The following is a 14,175-nucleotide window of genomic DNA, read 5'->3' as shown; positions in this document are numbered from 1 at the left end:
GCAAAACTAAAGGTCTCCTGTGTATCACAGAGGACATGTATTCTGACACCCAGTAGAAAATGAAAAGCAACTCCTTGTCCAAGACTCATAAAGTTAGCACCTTTGCTTAGCGGTACCATTTTCTCTGAAGCTGGAAACTAACTGAAAACCAGACCTGCTGTGCAGAGAAAAGAACTGAGCTGAACTGAGCTGAGCTCCTTCTCCCTGGCCTCTAGGTGGGTCAGATGAGAATGGCTCCTTTCAATGTAGCACATTTCAATAGCTCAAATGTCATCTGAGAGAATAGCAGGGACTTTCTCTTGTTTTCAAGAGTCTGATTCTCCTGAGGCCCTCTACCTTTTCCTGCCTGGGTCCTGGGGACTCACCCTGCTTTCCTCTTTTATTTGGTGCTGCCAGCATCCTCTTGTCCCTCTACAGGGCTCTAATCACCTGATCTCCCATGCTGGAGGCTGAAAAGGGTGCCGTCTTCTCCACAAACATACTCGCACTTGCTGCCCTAAATTTAAGTTCTTGGCCCTTGTATCATGTAAGTCTTACTGTGGGATTTTTTTAACTTTTATTTTAGGTTTTGCGGTACATGCACAGGTTTGTTATATAGGTAAACTTGTGTCTTGGAAGTTTGTTGTACAGATTATTTTATCCAGGTTCTAAGCCTAGGGCTGAATAGTTATTTTTCCTGCTCCTCTCCCTCCTCTCACTTTCCACCCTCACATAGAACCCAGTGTCTGTTGTTCTCTTCTTTGTGTTCAATGAGTTTCTCATCATTTAGCTCCCACTTATGTGGGAGAACATGTGGTATTTGGTTTTGTGTCCCTGTGTTAGCTTGCTAAGGATAATAATCTCCAGCTCTATCCATGTTCCTGCAGAAGACATTATCTCATTCGTTTTTATGGCTGCATAGTATTCTATGGTGTATATGCATCACATTTTCTTTATCCAATCTGTCATTAATGAGCATTAGGTTGATTCTATGTTTCTGTTAATGTGAATAGTGCTGCAATAAACATCTGCATGCACGTGTCTTTATGGTAAAATTATTTATATTCCTCTGGGTATATACCCAGTAATGGGATTGCTGGGTCAAATGGTAGTTCTGTTTCTAGCCCTTTGAGGAATCACCATACAGCTTTCCACAATGGTTGAACTAATTTACATCTTCACCAACAGTGTATAAATGTTATTCTCTGTTCTCTGCAACCTCACCAGCATCTGTGGGATTTTACTGCAAAAGAGACAAGAGTGGAACTGCAAGTAGTTTGACATCACTGAGAGAAGAGTGCACAGGGGCCACTGCAGCTGCAGGCAGATGAGAGGGCAGGGACAACCCACACGGGAGCTTGCAGGCCTTGTTGAGAAATTTGGACTTATCCTGAAGGCAAAGAGAAGCCATTGGATTTTAAGCTGGAGCATAACAAGATCAGATTTGGATTTTAGAAAAAAGGTTGGTGGGGGACTGGGCATGGTGGCTCATGCCTGTAATCCCAGCACTTTGGGAGGCCGAGGTGGGTGGATCACGAGGTCAAGAGATCGAGACCATCCTGGCCAATATGGTGAAACCCCATCTCTACTAAAAATACAAAAATTAGCCTGGTGTGGTAGCGTGCACCTGTAGTCCCAGCTACTTGGGAGGCTGAGGCAGGAGAATCGCTTGAATCTGGGAGGTGGAGTTTGTGGTGAGCCAAGATGGTGCCATTGCACTCCAGCCTGGGAAACAAGAGTGAAACTCAGTCTAAATAAATAAATAAATAAATAAATAGAAAAAGGTTGTGGAGGAAAAGAAAGGGATAAGACTAGAGACCAAGAGACTATGGCAATAATCTGGGCTGCTTTGTCAGGTAAAGAGCTCCCTGTCACTGGAGTATGCAAATAGAGAAGCTGTAAGAACATCCCTATGATGGATACAAAGTCAAAATAGCTCCTGCCTGAGGTCCATTCCAGCTTTCAGGCACCAAGGCTCTCTGAGAGAAAATTTACATAACCTCGTCCAACCTTCACGCCCCTCCCCATCATGAACCCCAAGCTCACAGGTTGTGAAACTGAGACGCGCCGTGGGTTGGTGGTGGGTCTGATCACAGTTTCTCCATCCCAGCCTGAATAGGTTTCTATTGGCAGGTTTGAGGTCCCCCAGCCCGTGCCCCACATGGGGACAAGGGGCAGTTCCATTTTGTTGTGCAACAGCTCATAAATCCAGGAATTACAAACAAAGGGGATTCTGTTACAGGTAAATACCATTTGAAATACAATCTCTGTGAGGGCTTTATGTTTGTCATTAATTTTATAAATTGCTGCAGTAATTAACAGGGCATAAAACAGGCTTCCTACCCCATCCAGGAAGGCCTTCCTGAATGCTCCATTGTCAGATGTGCCCTCAGGATCTCAGAGTGGAGGTGCCCTGGGTGATGCTGGGTGTGGGATGAGGGTGGGAGCACCTTAACACTGGGAAAAACACCTCCATTCATGGGCGGTAGTTTAATGAGCTTATTTTAGGTGACTTAGAAAATGACACAGATATTGACCTCCCAGGCCCTCCCCTCCATAAATTAGAATGGGGCCTGTGGCCTGGGAGACAATTAGGACCTTCCCCTGCATTTAAATCAGAAGCTGGGCAGTGAGAACAGTTTTCTCCCTTGCTGTGAATGTACAGATTGGGGGCATTTTCCCACTTTTTTTCCACTTGTTTTCTTTCTTTCTGGGAAAACTGTCAAAGGCTGTATGGAAAATAAAGACTCCAATTCATGAACACAGGTTGGATTTCTTTCTGGAACATAGTACCTTCTTAAAGTCTCAAATGACTCACAAAATTAATTCTGAGCCCTCCTGTTCCTCCCACCCTGAAGGACGCTGTCTCCCTCCATCCAGTTTGCAGTATGTCAGCCAACAAGCCAGTAAATGTGATGTCCTTGGTACTCCCTCCTCATGTACCTTTTAATTCAGAAACATTTCAGGTGGATAAAAAGTATAACTAGTATAAATAATACTTGTGAACTTACTACCTGACTGAAAATATAAAACATTACAGATCAAGTGAAGCCCCCAGGCTCTTCTCCCATTTTTCAATTACATGTTCTGTGGGGGATTTTAGCAAGAAAGTGTCATAGTTAGATGAGATTTTAGGGAGCTTACTCCAACTGTGGTATAAATGGGGGTAACCAAGACTGGACACAAACAGACCAGATTAGAAGGGCATGTACCCCATCTCTACAAAAAATACAAAAAGTTAGCTGGGCGTGGTGGCAGGCAACTGTAATCCCAACCACTTAGGAGACTGAGGCAGAGAACTGCTTGAACCTGGCAGGCAGAGGTTGCAGTGAGCTGAGATAGCACCACTGCACTCCAGCCTGGGCCACAGAGCAAAACTTCGTCTCAAAAAAAAAAAAAAGTGTTCAATGATCCATGCCAAAGATAATAACATTTCAGGTCCTGCTCTTCACCCCTTAATGCTAAGCATGAAAAATCAACAGGCAAATAAAATTTCTGAGTAATAATGGCAACTAACACTTGTCTCACCTTCAATTTACCCTGTATTTTTCAAAATCACCAAATCCTCTCCATAGCTTTTTATTTCATCTCCATTTTACATATATGAAAAGTAAAGCTCAACGCAGTTTAATAATTTTCCCAGGATCATAATGCTGGGGTTGAGTCTTTGATATGCCTCCACAGCATTTTCCCTTGACCCTGAATCAACTCAGTGCCTAGGACAGAACCTCGCTCATAAATAGTCTGTGCTCCATAAATGCTCAGTGGATAAATGAATTGCTCCCACCATACCTCTACTCTTTTAGTATTTAATCATATACAGCCCAGTGTCATTTCTGGCATTTACTTAAATAATTAACAATAATATATTTCCAAACTTGGTAGTAAGCTCCTTGAAAGAGGGGTCATGTTTCTTACCTTTTGGCACAAAGTAGAAATTCAAGATTATAATGATATAACAGACATATAGACTTCCACAATCAAAAGAGATATTTGAGGCCATCCAGTTAAATTCCTTCATTTTACAGATGGGGAAACTGAGACTTAGAGGGAAAAAAATGACAACACAAGGCTCATAGAGTACATTGGAATTGTGTGCACATGTAGCTCAGCCACTTCCACCCAGATTCCTCAGCCAGCTCATACTTAGAATCCCTCCTATGTGCCAGCCTTCAGGATGGGCACTGGAATACCATAAGCAATGAGACACTATCCTTGCCACAGTGCTCATGCACAGTCCCGGGGTCACAGGGGCTTAGTGGACAACTTCTTTGTATGAAGCCACATCATAGAAGAAAATATAGAAGAGGCAGGAGTGTATGAAGAAAGGAAAACCCATGCCCTAATCAATGACATTCTGATTCAATTTTTCACATTGTGTCAACAAAATAGAACATGTTTGGAAGAAAAATTTGACTGTTTAGCCATTGAGACACCAGATGTGAGCCACTGATCTTCCTAAGGAGACAGACAGGTAAACGAATGTTCATCCTATTATTCTGCACTGCTCACCATAATTCAGGGTTAAAGATCATGGCAACTGCTTATGCCGTAGGTGCATCTTGGAGGCACAAGGCTCTATACAGCATTAAAAATACGCATGGGATTTACCTACCTGATACTGACCACAGAGCTTACACTCCACCTGTTCAATTGTTGAATGGTCACCTTCTAAACACAAATCTAGAGTCACTAATGTCAAAAATGTCCCTGGTCCTAATCCAGTCTTTACACTTCTAGGAATCTGCTCTGAAGAAATAGTGGTTAGTCTTGAAAAGACACAGACGTCCACTGAGCCACAGTTTATAATGAAGAACTGATATGATAATAATAAGAAGCATTTGTTAACTTATTATTTAGGTCACATGTCAGGCACTGTGTTAATGTACCTATAAATGTTATCTTAATCTCATTAGTTTCACTATCAATTCTATAAAAAGGCCATTATTGTATTTATTTTCCAGCTGAGGAGATTGAGGCTCAGAAAGGGTAATTATTTCATCTTCATTTGGTCAGAAAGCGAGCTTAAGTGATGGAGATATAATTCCTGTTCCAGGGCCAGTGATCTTACACACTAGGCTCCAGATCAAACAGCAGAACAGGTAAGTAAATTTTGGTGTTAAATGTATGTTATCCAATATTTTTAAGTGATGTTTACAAAAATTGCCTACAGAATCCACATCAAATAAAAAAGTAAAAGCAATTTGAAATTACACTTTTGACAACTATGGTTACATGTCTGTAAACACACACCTCAAAAGAATATAAACCAAAATGTGACCAATGGTTATGATAAGGTAATAAGACTAGGGTGATTATTTTATTTTGTGTCTCAATTTTTCAAACATTTTAGAATCTCATAGTAAATTATTTTGATAGTAGGAAGAGCATATTTTTATATTTATTGCTAATTCTAATAACTATCTACCCTCCCATTAATCATCTGTTAATCTACTGCCAGGAACATCTACCCATGAGCAATGAAGAATATTAATTTTCCAACCCTTTGCTGAAAAATTCTTGGTCTTAAAGGCAGAAAAGAAACAAATAGAAATAGAATGATGGTGCACTTATGTGTCATTCAGTCTCACCATTTATTTTTTTTCTTAACCTCAGCCTCTCCCAGAAACAAGACAAAGAGAGCAAAAATGTCATAAAATCTCCAATTTGGTAGGAAAGGGTAATTATCTAGCTGTCTAAAAGTTGTCTAGTCTATTCCACATCGAACACAAAAATCCCCAAAACAGAACTGTTATTGAACGTCCTTGTATTAGTCCATTCTTGCATTGCTCTAAAGAACTACCTGAGACTGGGTAATTTAAAAGAAAAGACTTTTAATTGACTCAGTTCTGCAGGCTGTACAGGAAATTTACAATCATGGCAGAAGACAAATGGGAAGCAGGCACATCTTACACGGCCAAAGAAAGAGGAAGAGAGAAGGGGGAGACACCAGATAGTTTTAAACAACCAGATCTCATGAGAACTCACTATTACCAGAACTGCAAGGGAAAAATCTTCCCCCATGGTTCAATCACCTCCCACCAGGAGCATCACCCTCCAACATTGGGGATTGCAATTCAACATGAGATTTAGGTGAGGACACAGATCCAAACCATATTAACTCCTGATGTTGTGGCACTTGCTGATGTTGGGAGACAATTGTCTATGGGTCTTTCATGTTTCCAAATATCTTATAAGCAGAGGCACCAACTATCATTTCAAAGATCTTTGTAGAGCAAATAGCCTCAGAAGATAGAAACAGTGCTTCCCCCCGGAACAATGGACTGGTTTGTTTGCTGTCCTGCATAATAAAGATAATGTCTCTCCCCAGGACAAGGGGCTGATGGGTTTGCTTGCAACACATTATAAAAGATTTGGGTTTCCTATGCTCTAGGTTTCTCAGCTAGCTGTGAAGCAAGCACATTGTAAATGCAGCACACATCTGAGGTACTTTGCAACACTTTTTGGGACTTAGAGGACAAGAGAAAATATGCACAAACAAGCTTATGCCATTTTCTGTGCTATGAGTAATAAAGCCCTTTGTCTCTGACCCAGGAGTCACCTGTCTTCTACCAGCATCCATGAAACTGTAGCAGGCTACCTTGTTAGCTTGGAAGCAGATCTCAGATGCTTCACAGTTCTTTACAACTACTTTTTAAGATAACCTATGGTTTCACATGCATTTATGTGCTATTCCTACATGACATGTAAAGTTCCTTTTTAATATTTTTTGTTTTTGCTAGTGTGGATTTAAGGTAGAGTAAAGTTAAAGCTTTTCAGAACTTAATTTTAGCTGTATGGTGACCATATGGCCTAGTCTGTCCCACATCATCATTCTATTTATGACTAATGTCTCAATATAACTATTAATAATACCCTTGTTCATTCTCAAAATTGTCCCTGTTTGGATGATAAATTATATAGACATTCTAATTAAAGAGAACTTTGGTGGCAAGTTTAATAACCAGAGGTAAAGTCTAAGGGCAAGAGACCACATATCTTTGTAATATCTTTCTACCAAAACATTAGGATACAAGGTAAGCCTCTATGCTCCAATAGAAAAATTCTACAGCATGGGAAAGTTATTTAACCTCCTTGTGCCTTGGTTTCTTTTTCTGTAACATGGGGATAATAATGGTATTGACCTCATAAGGTTATTGTAAAGATTAAATCAGTTAGTACGGTAAATGTAAAATACTTGAAACAATGCCCAAGCATGTAGTAAATATGTTAGCTATTACTATTTGCATTCATTATCACTATCATCTTTATTTTTACTTATTTATTTATTTATTTGGAGACAGAGTCTCACTCTGTCATCCAGGCTGGAGTGCAGTGGCACGACCTTGGCTCACCACAGCCTCTGCCACCTGGGTTCAAGTGATTCTGCTGCCTCAGCCTTCTGAGTAGCTGGAACTACAGGTGTGTGCCACTGCGCCCAGTTGATTTTTGTATTTTTAATAGAGAAGGGGTTTCACTATGTTAGCCAGGATGGTCTCGATCTCCTGACCTCGTGATCCACCCATCTTGGCCTCCCAAAGTGCTGGGACTACAGGCGTGAACTATCATCTTTATACACCACAAGAGCCATGACTTTTTTGACCATTTGTGAGCACACAGTGATCTACTTCAAGCATTCCAAAGACCATATAGAGCCCTGAGTAGTTATTCATCTCATACCCTAGATTTCAAGCAAGACTGTACTCCCTCAAATCCAGGTTGGCAGCTCATTTGGATTCTACAGCAGTGTCACAGAACTGTACAATAAATAATAAATTATCATGAATGAATAAAAACAACCTCATTTTTCTAAATTTGTATATGGCTCATGATTCCAAACTTTTATCATTTTGTGTATATATGTGTATGTGTGTGGGTGTGTGTGAGTGGGGTATATATGTATACTTATATTTTGCTAAGGCCCCTACTCCATATCTAAGAGGGAAAGGAGCTGCTATTAATATTTATACTCAGGTAATGGTTATAAACCAGAACAGGGCAGGGCACACCAGGTCATATGATACGATTCGTGGGGTCTTTGACTCTTCTTCAGACAAAATAAAGCTCCCAAAAGGCAGCACTTACTATAAGAAGAAGGAAGAGAAGTTGGAGGAGGAAGAGGAAAAGAAGAAAGAAGGAAGAAAATAAATTTGAAAAAATAAGTTAAAAGAAATCTACAAATCAACTCAGAATAACACTCACCAAGACACAGAACAGGTTGTCTTAGAAGTTAGTCACTCAGTAAACTCCTTTGGGGTGTTGAGGATGGGCGGAGAGGGTCATCTCTCCCACTGTAAAATGCCAGTGCCATGGTTAGACAACTTAATAGCAGGGTAGCATTTCAGTTACAAATCAAGAACTCTGTTTCAGTAAGGTCTCTTCAAACTCTGGTGGGTTAGCCTCTAGGGGAGTCTCTGAATCTGTGCACTCTATAAAAAGCAGGACAGTTTTATGGCCCTGGGGTTCAATAAATGTTAAAACACCAAAGGTGGCAATATACCAAGTATGCAAAATATCCTGAAGGGTCTTAAATCTCAGAGCAGCATGACTTGTATTGAGATTGTCTTCGAGTCTTGACATGCACAATGAACGGTGCAATACGCCCTCCGCTCGGCATCAAGTAAGAAGTGATGAGCATGTCAAACATGAAATGTTCTCCTTTTTAAAATTCATTTGTTTTATCAGGACACCTGAGCTGCCTTGCACACTCCAAATGAGTGTCTTGTCCTCTTTGTAAGAAGAACAATGGCAAATGATGCGAGCATTTATAAAACAATGATCTTCCTGATGTAGCTCTGAGGGCCAGATCTGCTGTTCATGGCCAGCCCTGCAGGGTATTTGTTCCTTCTGAGAATTTCTGGTCAGACTGACAACAGATTTCCTGTGTATTTGTCACTTTGGGTTCCCTTAACCAGAAAGGCCGCAAGTTTTTCTTAACCAGGAGAAATAATAATAACAGTATGACGCCAATACTATTGTGTCTACCATTTACTGTCCCTTGCTATGTGTTAGATGCCATATTAAATTGGTGGCAGTATTTATGGCCATTGGGTCCTCCAGGATGCAGAGACTGAGATGAGTTAGGAATGCAAATGGTATGTTGAGGGCAATGTTTGTAAAATTGAAAAGGGAGAGAAGTCAGAACTGGACAGAGAAAGCCTTCAGACTGAGATGCTGATCTGATACCTGGAAAAGGACAGTGAGAGGAAGCAGGATTATTTCCTGGGAGGCTGTAAGTCACCGTTCTTCTGGCTTTAGTTTCCTGCTTCACAATTTTCCTACAGTTTACCCAGAAACCAATGGCAAGGGCAGGTCCCTCATGATATATACCAAGCTTGACTTCTTACAAAGATCTGGTATCTGGTGGCTCTCACATTCTAGGATTTTTAGTGACTTTCTTGGGATTTGAAAGACAGAGCCCATACGAGTACTCAGATTCCCCACTCGAGGCACTCCTGCCATTCAATATATGGTGCCAATCCAGGGGTAATCAGCCTGCCTTCTGTTTCCCCATCAAGCTCAGGTGGAAGTCTAATTGCAGTTAATACCTGTAATTTGAAGGTGAAGCTATAAATGAGATCCAGGCCAGAGTGGGTGGGGGTGGGGATGGAGGCCATCAGACCAGCCAGGATGGCATCTGAACAACAGAAGCTGGTGTTCTTGCATGTGAATAGACTCAGATCCTAGGGACACAGGTGACTTCCTTGGGTTGCTGCTAGAGAAGGCCTATGTGCAGGTGTGGACTGGGCAACCTCCCATCAGTTAAGCCTCTGCATACCCTCAGTCCTAACCCTGCCATCCCCACCTGTGAGCTCCCTAAATGTGCACACAGACGCATCCTAAGGGGTGTCTGGCTGCAAAATCTTGCCAGAGAAGCAGGATTGGTTTGGACTCTTCTTCCCTAAATGTTACCTCACTCTGGAGGTCCAGACAACCAGAAACACTTTAGTATTTTTGTTTACCAAAAAATAAATCGAGGTTTTCTGGCTCTAGAGTTCATGCTCTTACCCTTATACAGTATTGCCATCTGTATCAGTTAGATTCCAATATGGAGAGAGTAGCTTGATTTGAATAGGGAAAGCTTAGTATAAATAATTATTAACTAGTAACAGTGGTATCAGAAAAACTAGATCCAATTTATGTTCTAAGTTCTGTCTACCATATAATGCTGCAGAGAGAATCGTTAGCAAGACATGCAAGCTTGTATATTCCTCAGATATTACTAAGAAGGTCCTCTGTGCTAGGTACTGTGCAGAGGTGTTGGAAACTCACTGATATAAAACACAGGAGCAGCTCCTACCCTCACAGAGTTCAGGGTCTGGAAGAAATGGCCTCATATCTTACAGTGAAGAACTGAGAAACACCAACCCAGACGAACTAAGTGGGAACCACTCAAATCACCTGGAACGCCTGCTAAAAAGGGACTGGCGTATCTGAACCCAAATCAAATGAATCTAAACTTTGGTGCTCCAAGACCACATAACAATAACACTGTAATCTGATGAACAGAGTTAAAGGAAAGCAGGAGTCTAGGAAAGCCTTCTAAAAGGCTCATAAGAACTCACCATGATTGCATGAGAGCCAGGTGCCAGACGCGGTGCTGAGCATTCTGTATGCATCTCTCTTTTTAATCCTCCAGCAGCCTGATTGCCTTCGTTACGTGTTAACACGTTTAATCCTCACACTAACCTTTTGAGTTAACATCATCATCCTTATTTTATACCTATAAGGAAAATGAGGCAAAGAGTAGTTAAGTCATTTGTCAAGGCCACACAGGTGGTAAGTAGCAGAGCATTTTATCATTTTACTATATTGCTATCCAACCTAGCACCTAGAGAGTCTATGGGAATTTTGCCAGTACACCGCTCACTTCTCTCTGCCCTTCTGCCCATTGTGCAGCCTCCTCCTCTGAATGGCTGAAGGAATTGCATGGGCAAAGACCCAGAGGTAAGAAAAGGCACAGACCATTTAAGGTAGCTTGGGGAACCTAATGTGCTAATCCATGAGGCTAGACTGTAAATGCTTAAGGTCCAGAGGATATTGCATACTGCAAAACCTGGACCCAACAGGCTAATGCTTTGAGCCTCCGTTTAGCCCTTTTGACCTGTCTAAAAAATGTACTCTTTCATGCCCTGTACTGTTTCCATCCTTGTCTAAACCACAACCATGGCATAAAGACACCTAAGAATCTGAAATGAGGAAACCAGCAACACTCACCTTCAGTATCCTTCAAACAATCCCCAAATGCAGGGACATCCAGCTGAAAACCCTGCTGTCTGTCTCCTATTCCGTGTCATCCCTCTGCCCAAGCCCACCCTTCTGAGACAGCAACCTGTAGTTCAAACCCAGTTTTGTACCTTTCCCCCTGCCACCAAGATCAACTTTTGCTGAGTCCTTCTTCTGCTCACTGAGCTATTAGTTGACTAATGAATACAATTCATTCATTCCTTGACAATGACAAATGCCAAGCAGATGGTGAAGCAGACAAAGCTTATGGTTTGGGTCAGGAGAAATGGATTCAAGTCTTGGCTCAGCTATTGACTAGCTCTCTGAGCCTCAGTTGCCTCATCTGTAAAACAGGGTAATACCCACCCACATAGAGTTGCTGAGGGGTGGAAGTAAGATCGTGTCAGTGAAAAGTTTTTGATAACTCTCCACAGAAAGGATTTCTATAAATGTGAAGTTGGCCATCTAACACTGTCTGGCCCATTAAACCTCCCACTGAGGCTAAATGAGGGCAGGGGGCAGGTTTGAAACCTTTTTTAAGTTTATCTGAGTCTGTGGTCATGTGTGTTGGCTCTGGAATCAGAATCCCCTGCACCTGATTCAGTCCCTGCCACATACTACCTGTGAGACCTAAGACAATTTGCTTAGTTTTACTGTCTTAGTTTTCCCATCTGTAAAACAGGCATAATAATAACACCTGAGCTCTGAGGCTCTTGTGAGAATTAAATGTAATATTGCAAGTAAGGTCATTAGTGTAGTGCTTTTTATACGATAAATGCTAAATAAACATGAGTGAATTTTTAAAAATCCTCACAACCTACACAGGGCTGTGTTATTATCTATGTTTTACAGATGAATAAACTCAGGCCCACACAGATGAAGGTTTCAACCAAGGACACTCAGAGAGTGGATGACGTTGATGAACTTTGAACCCAGGTCTGTGGAATGTGAATCTGCTCCTATACTGCCTGCCCTGCTGTCTCTCAAGCTTGGCCAACAGCTTCTCATGTGGAATCATGAGTTCCTCCATGAGCTCATTGGTAACATGATCTCTTAGTTAGTTAGGCCAGAGCCTAAATCCTCTCCTCTAGAGAAAGAATGCGAGGGAGATAGGATTCCTCTGAGCAGCAGAGAAGCAGGTGAGGGCAGCAAGAAGATGGGCAGGGCTGTGGAAAGCTCAGAACTGAGTGTGGTAAGAGCAGCCTCAGTCAGAACAGGCAACAGAGAAACGGAAGGCAGCACTGGAAGGGACATTAGAAGCAGGAGCGGCATGAGCCTACAGAGGCCAGAGGCCCGGGCCAGCCTCCCTTGCTGTCTCCCTCTGTGTCTAGAGGGACCCTGGTGTTTTATAAGGCTTCAACCTAAATGAAAGAAAAACTGAATTAGGAGGCTCATTTCTTCTGCCCAGTGAACAGCTCAGTCCCCATTGGGAAGGATAGAACATGCCACGCACAGAAAGCTCTGGCTTCCCCAAAGGGACAGCACCCAATACCTGTTCCTGCATTAGAACCACTGATCCCACCCCTTGGGGCAGGATATTCGGACCTCTCCTGGATTACCAAGGCTAAGTTTTGGAAGAGTCCTTAGAAATCATCAACTGGAACCCTGGGCTTTTAGGTGAAGAAACTGAGGCCAAAGGTGGAAAAGTATGTGAAGAGAAATAGCCAGCTCTGCAGGCCTTGAAGGAATATTCCAATCCTTTCCCACCTCATTCATTCATTCAACAGCCAGTTATGAAGATACAGGTGCTGTGCTCACAATTAGGAGCCAGAAGCTATCAACTAACAGCCCAAAGACATGATTTTTTGATCCACTAGAATATTTTTAATTTTTAAATTAATTGACATCTTAAAATCAGCAGATTTTTCATAAATAACCAGGTATTTGTCTTCTATTTAAAAATTAGACCTGGACACATGTTCACCTGGGCCTGAGAACATTTTATCCTGAGCTCACTGCTCAGCCTCACACCTGGCATCCATCCCATGGCACGCTACCCTACCCTCGCTGCATGGGTTCATGCATCAGAAATGTACTTTGCTCTCTTATATGGTTCGTAACAAGTGTTTCTTCCCTCTAAAGCAGCACTTCTTAGATTTAAATGTGCATACGAACCACCTGATTATGATTCTGATTCTGTAGACCTAGGGTGGACCAAACCTAACAAGCTCCCAAGGGACACCAGAGCAGCCACTCCAGCCTGGGAGCACACTTGGAGGAGCAAGGCTCCTAAGAATGCCCAGCTCTCTTAAACCTGGCTTGTACATACACCTTGACACCCTTCACTCATATTGTTTGCCCAACTTCAACCTCTCTGAAAGAGGGCTCAGTTTAAGTATTCCCTCCGCCAGGGAGCTTTCCCTGATTGCCGCATCGTAAGTTAAGCTCAGGCCTCGACTCTCACAACACTTGGTGCTTCCTTCTGTCCCAGGTAAACAAACTAATATGATACAGTGTGATGTTTTCCTCACTCAGCTCTTGGGACAATGACTCCACTCCTGATGCTTCCTTACCACCATAGTGTAGGCACTTTAAAATATGTGTTTGAATGAGGGTCTCTGAACTCTGCCTCCTTATTCATTCATGTAGCCCATTGCAGGGGACATTGCCTCAGACCTTAGTGGAATAGAACTAAATTCAAATCTTTAACAGCTGTCAGTGAACTTTACACAGATTGTCTGAGTTCTTCAAATCTAGCTCGATTTTATCTGTAAAATGAGTATTAAAGTACATACTTCTCAGGTCTCCTCTAAGCATGGAATTAAATCCTACATCTAGCCCAGTGCCTGGCACACAGTAGAAGATGAATAAATGCTCATTACAATTCACCTCCTGACTTGTGAGGCCCTGGGTGCTGAAAGGCTGTGGGGAAAAAAGCAAAGGCTGATCAGAGCAAGACTTCTCAAGGCTTTCCTGGAGATGCCTGCAACCTGGGGACCCACTTCCTCCTCTGATCACAGACAGGACTCA

The 14,175-nt window shown here is 42.2% G+C and overlaps 1 long non-coding RNA gene across 1 annotated transcript in view; it reads right to left on the bottom strand.

Annotated features, from left to right (window-relative positions):
• LOC135272684 (uncharacterized) overlaps positions 1-10,696 on the bottom strand; it is a 258,860-nt gene extending 248,164 nt beyond the window's left edge. The window contains exon 1 of the long non-coding RNA XR_010340686.1: positions 10,545-10,696. This is a non-coding gene — a long non-coding RNA (uncharacterized LOC135272684). The remainder of the gene's footprint in view (positions 1-10,544) is intronic.
• Positions 10,697-14,175: the final 3,479 nt, after the last annotated feature.

Source organism: Aotus nancymaae, unplaced genomic scaffold (genome assembly GCF_030222135.1).
Source record: "Aotus nancymaae isolate 86718 unplaced genomic scaffold, 86718_ANA_hifiasm-v0.15.2.pri h1tg000007l, whole genome shotgun sequence".
Classification (NCBI taxonomy): domain Eukaryota; kingdom Metazoa; phylum Chordata; class Mammalia; order Primates; family Aotidae; genus Aotus; species Aotus nancymaae.
The sequence above is the reverse complement of the archived record's forward strand: the minus strand, read 5'-3'. Positions and strand labels throughout refer to the sequence as shown.